Consider the following 6,000-nt stretch of genomic DNA (forward strand, 5'->3'; position numbering starts at 1 on the left):
CGTCAGCAGTGGGTGTTGTTCCGGATGAAGACGTGCTTGCAAGATGATAAGGCTTTGGGATGGAAGTGGCTTGTCCTGTCAGAGAAAGTTTTGAGGCAGGGCGGGAATTTCCCGGCAGTTTCCTGGAGCTTCACAATCAGGATGCCTGCATCATCAGTGTTCATCGGGAAGAATTCGCCAAGTACCGCCAGTGTTTCCCCGTAGTTCCTTGTAGACCTTCTCCGCCAGGGACACCTTGCCATTGGCCCAACGGGGTGTGAGAGGTCATGGATCACGTCGAACACGATCATCCTGCAGAGGCTGGGATCAACGGGCGGGAGCAGCCGGTGCTGGTGCCGCAGAGGAGTGTCATGCCAGAAGGTGTGAAGGGCACATCTTCCCACTTAAGGGAGGTGAGGGCCATGTGGTAGGCTGGTACTTCTAGATTGGCAGCTTGTTCCCGGGCAAGGCTCTAGTAGTCGATCCCGAGGTGGACTGTGCTGATCTCGACCCTCGATAGGGCATCAGCCACGGGATTCTTCTCGCTGGGGACATAGTGGACAGTGCAGCAAAACTCAGCGATGGCTGCAAGGTGCCTTGTTGCCTCGTGGACCAGGCATCGCCAACCTTGATGAAGGCGTGGACCAAAGGCTGATGGTCCGTCCTGATGGTGAAGGGGGAGCCCTCCAGGAGGTATCAAAAGTGGTGCACAGCCTGGTAGATGACCAATAACTTGCAGTCAAAAGCGCTGTAGCAGGCCTCGGCGGGCTTCAGCTTCCTGCTGAAGAGTGCGAGTGGTTAGGTAGACCCGTGAGTCACCAGCTCCAGGACAGCCCCGCAGACGACATTGCTGGCATCAGTGGTGAGTCGTAGGGGCGCGTTGGGGTCCTGGTGGGCGACGGTGGCGGTCCGGTGAGGGACATCTTTGCCTGATGGAAGGCATGTTGCTGCTCAGCTTCCCACACCAACTTCATCAGCTTCCCCTTCAGGACCTCTGTCGAGGGGGACATAGTGTGGGCGATGTCCAGAATGAAGCAGCTGTAATAATTCACCATGCCGATGAACTCCTGTAGGCCCTTGATCGTCGTTGGTGTTGGGAACTTCTCTACCGTGGCCACCTTCGAGGCCATGGGGCGCATGCCCGACACGGAGATCTCATGTCCAAGGAAGTCCACCTTCTCTGCACTAAAGATTCATTCATCGTAATGGACGACTAGCCCATTCTCTTGGAGACGCTTCAGTATGGCCCAAACACGGTGGAGGTGTTCCTCTGGGGACCTGGAAAAAATCAAGATGTCGTTGACATACAGACACAGAAGGGCAGGTCTCCCAGGATGCTATCCATTAGGCGTTGGAAGGTGGCTCTGGCATTCCTCAGGCCGAAGGTAGAGTAGGAAAAAATGTAGGACCCAAATGGCGTGATGATGGCTGTCTTGGTCACGTCCTCAGGGTGCACAGGAACCTGAAAATAAGATTTTAAGAGGTCCATTTTTTAGAAAACCTTCGCTCCGTGAAAGGCCCCGGTCAGGTCTTGCATGTTTGGCAGGGGTTAGTGATCAGGGGTCGTTGCCAGGTTCAGCCGACGGTAGTCCATGCAGGGCCTCCGGGTACTGTCCGACTTCTTTACCATGTGGAGAAGTGAGGCCCACGGGCTCGAAGCCTTCCTGCAGATACCCATACAATCCATCTCTGCGAAGGCCCTCTTAGTGTCCTGAAGGAAGTTCGGCGAAAGTCAGCAGAGCTTTGTTTGTGAGGGGCCCCGTGGTCGTGATGTGGTGGAATACACTATGCTTGGCCGGGGTCCCGGCCACCTGATGGAGTTCTGGCTAAATAAGTCGGGGAACTCCTGCAGAAGTTTTTGTGGAGCAGAAGTGTTTGTGGGGCGTGATGGAGCAAACAGTGGGTATGCCCGAACCTGCAGCGAGTGGGAGGAAGCAGCATATCCCTGTGTCAAGGAGGTGCTTGCGGCCCACGTCCACCAGGAGCCTGTGCTGCCCCATGAAATCCCCCCCAAAGGAAAGGGACCTTGACGTCCGCGACAGTGAACAGCCAGACGTAGTTGCACCCCAGGATGGAGATTTTTATGGACTTTGTGCCGTAGGAGCGGATGGGGATCCCTATCGCGTTAACAAGGGCGGTCGTAGCATCGGGAGGAGTGCAGCTGCGGTCATCTCCTGACAGCAGGAACACCAACTGCATCACCCCATTGTCGCCTAGCATCTTGCGGCTGTAGATCGCGTCGTGGACGTAGAAGCCTATGGGGTGTGGTTTTGACACGGTCGCAGCCATGGCTGATGATGGGGTTGGCTGCCTTCCCTGTTTTTTGACATGGAATATTTTAATGGAAGCTAGGAGAATGTCAGTTAGGAATAGCGTAAATATAAAAGAGAGTGAGAGAGAGAGAGAGAGAGAGAGAGAGAGAATTAGTCACAGGAAGAGTCTTGAACAGTAGCCATAACACACGCAAAGTTTTAATCTAAGCGCTCCCATAAAAATCTTCACCTGTGACATGACCTTTACACTCTCGCCGGAAACTCGACAGTTCCGGTGACGTCATTAGTTCCACCCACAAGGGGAGGAATTAAGTCAATTCATCACACCTAAAGGACGGCGTTAGATAATCCACAACTAATATGAATGACCAACAGACGGGACAAAAGCCGATCCCCGCCTATTCTAGGTGGGACATTCTCCTTTGTAGAATCTTCGAGAAGCCCAGCTGCGAAGGACAGCACGAGTTGGAAAAATAAAGGACCGCCGTACAGCCGTGACGAAAGTAGGTCAGCTACCAGAGATTCCCAGAGCTGTAGCGGTCAAGAGAAACTTCATTTTTTTGATTCGTAGTCCTGATTGTTAAATTTATAATTGTTACTGTATTGTTCTAGTGTGAATGAAGGAAGAAACTTGCACTGTGTCTCATTTAAACACTCGTGAGAGACTATACCACTAATAATAAATAAAGCAAGAAACGACAAAGGATATAAAATAAACCAAACCCAATAAAGAAGAGAACAACAAACAAAAACTCTACAAAATGGTGCCAGCTAGTGCAGAACCAAAGAAGACGTAAAAAGTGCAGTATGAAGAAAGAAAAATTACACATATCCGAACTCAGACGGCGAAGTGAATCATAACATTAACGAGAAAATTCGCGCTACAAATGTCAGCATAAGAAGTTAAATCATTTATAAACATTACTATTTAACCACAACGAGAACATTATTTCCCCAAGATAGAACAACCTGCGTGAATACAGCGAACAAGTGTTAAACAGTGGAAACCAAAAACTGTTAAAATTGAACCAGCAAATGAGTGCGCGGCAAAGACAACACATGTGAGAGGACAAGCAGCATAGTTACCAAAAGATTTTTTATACATTCTGTTAAAAAACGGATGAGTGCATTGCAAAATCCATGATAAACATTCCGTTAACGATCAACTTTACTACAGAATATTTTCGACAAGGTCGAGTCTTTGCCAAACAACGAAACAATTCAAGAAAAAAGTCAGCGTCAGTCAAGATTGATTTTGAAACACAACAGTTGAATTCGAGTGCCGACAACGAAGAAAGTGTAACCGAAATATAATTAAACAGGACGACAACAGAAACATACTGAAGTTGTGATGAAACCGAATTTTTTTATGCTCTCCGTATAAGAGTGTGTGAAAATTTGCTTTTTCTCTCTTAGGAAATATAAAACTTTTTTCATTCTCTCTCGACTCTGTCAGAGACAGCTCATACAATTTAAGACCAAAACCAGACAGACGCAGCCGAATCGAAATACTAACCCTAATAACACAACTAACGATAACCATAACAGTGCTAATAATAATAATAATAAAATAATAATAATAATAATAATAATAATAATAATAATAATAATAATAATAATAACACATTTAGATATAGAATAATGAATCAAGCAGCTGTAATCATTCAAGGAATGGTCAATCTTCAAAAACAAATTACTCAAATCAAGTGAACTATTCAGCTCAAGGAGCGAGACCAAAGGCAGTATGCGAAAACTGTGGGTATACAAATCCTTCCAGTAAGGAGTGCAGAAAGCCTAGAATCTGTACAATTTGCAAGAGGTTCGGCCATTTAACTAGAAACTGTTAGTTCAGTAATAAGGAAACCAATAAGGAAGTTGTAGAAATAAGTCGCCCTAATCCAAATAAGTCTTCAAGCCAGTAACAATTGACCCCTTCACAGAAGAAAGAAAATAAATCCCCTCAAGATGATGAAAGAGAAAAAGAAGGAATAGCTACAGTGGGTAGTAAAGTTTCATCCGCATTTTCCTATTTAGATAGCAGAGAAGTAGTATTCTCCATGAAAGAAGAAGAAATAAACAGAAAGGATCGGCCTATTGTAAAGATTCCAATAAATGGGAAGACATGTACTGCACTTAATAGATTCAAGCAGTACCGTAAATATAATAGATAAATCAACTTTAACCAGATATTTAGGCATTGCAAAAACTTTGATTCAGGGTCTAAATACAGAATGAATAGCGGGTAAACAAATTAGAAGTCTAGGAAATGTGAACTTAGAAATAGATATTTTGTCACACAAATTTTTTGAAAGTTTTGTAGTTCTACAAGACAGAATTTTTCCCGTACAAGTATTGTTCTCATTTAATTTAATGAGATGTGGAATAATACTAGATGGTCATGAAGGAAAGATTAGCCTGAAACAGGATAATCAGAAGAGCATATGTTTTACGCTTGACGAAGAAAAGTCTCACCCAAATCTGATCAATTTGTCTGAGACAGTTTCGACAAGCGAGAGAGACATACGGGAAAAGTAACCAGAACGAGCAAGATAAAATAGAAACAGATAGAAAAGAGGAGTTCTCACCATTACAGAATAAAGAATCGAATCAATGAGATGTGCATATAAGGATAATACATACTCAGATACAAGTAATAATGGTGATCACCGAAACTGAATATAAAGAAAATCAAGATGCCTATACAGATACCTATACAGATACATGTACTAATAAATGTAGCAATGTAGTAATGAGTTATGACATTGAAGGGGAAATACTAAATGAAGTATTACTATTAGATAAATAAATCAGATATAAATAGTATTATAGAAGTAACAGAAGAAACCACAGAAAATGCAGAGCTTTGTTATTTTGCAGACATAGAAGGAAGAGATATGTTGGGTTAGCACAGCTGATGAAAATAAAGTACAATAATACTCAATAGAGCTGTAACTTTAAATCCAAAATGCTTAACAAAAATATATTTAAGAGCAAAAGAGAAAGTAAGGGATAAAGATGTTCTATTATTGAACGACGAATTGCCAGTTTTTGTCAGAATGAATAATTCATTAGTCCACATGAATGGTGATAATTGTGAAGCTTATGTCCAAACTATTCAGATAACAAACTAACACTATACGCAGGCCCTGTCTTTTGCACAGGAATACCTATTAACAATCCCTTACTAACAGTAGAATAAAAAGCATTTTTCTCTATAAATGGCAAAAATGCTCAAATAAATCAAGAAGTAAATAAAAACATATTTTCCAGAAAATAGAAACAAATTAATTCAAGTATTAGAAAAATACAGAAATGTAATAGCTGTAAGAGGAAATAAACTAGGAAGAACAGATGTTCTACAACATAAGATTTTGTTAGATGATGGAGCCAAGCCATTTTCTATTCTTAATTACAGATTACCAATAAGCCAGAGACCCATAGTAACTGTCGATAATTTGATAGAGGAAATGAAAAGAGATGGAGTAATAATTCCTTCTAAATCTCCATATATTTCTCCATTGTTACTTGTTCCAAAGAAAGATGGCAGTTGGAGACTTGTAATAGACTATAGAAAGTTAAACTCCTGCACAGTTCCAGATAGAATGCCGATGCCGGTAATTCAAGATATGTTAGCTCAATTAGGAGTGGCCAAAATATTTTCATCTTTAGATCTGCTTAGTGGATATTGGCAAGTTCCTCTAGGTGAAGAATCCAAATAATTCACAGCCTTCAGCACACATAAAGAACA

Source organism: Macrobrachium nipponense, chromosome 14 (genome assembly GCF_015104395.2).
Source record: "Macrobrachium nipponense isolate FS-2020 chromosome 14, ASM1510439v2, whole genome shotgun sequence".
Taxonomy (NCBI): Eukaryota; Metazoa; Arthropoda; class Malacostraca; order Decapoda; family Palaemonidae; genus Macrobrachium; species Macrobrachium nipponense.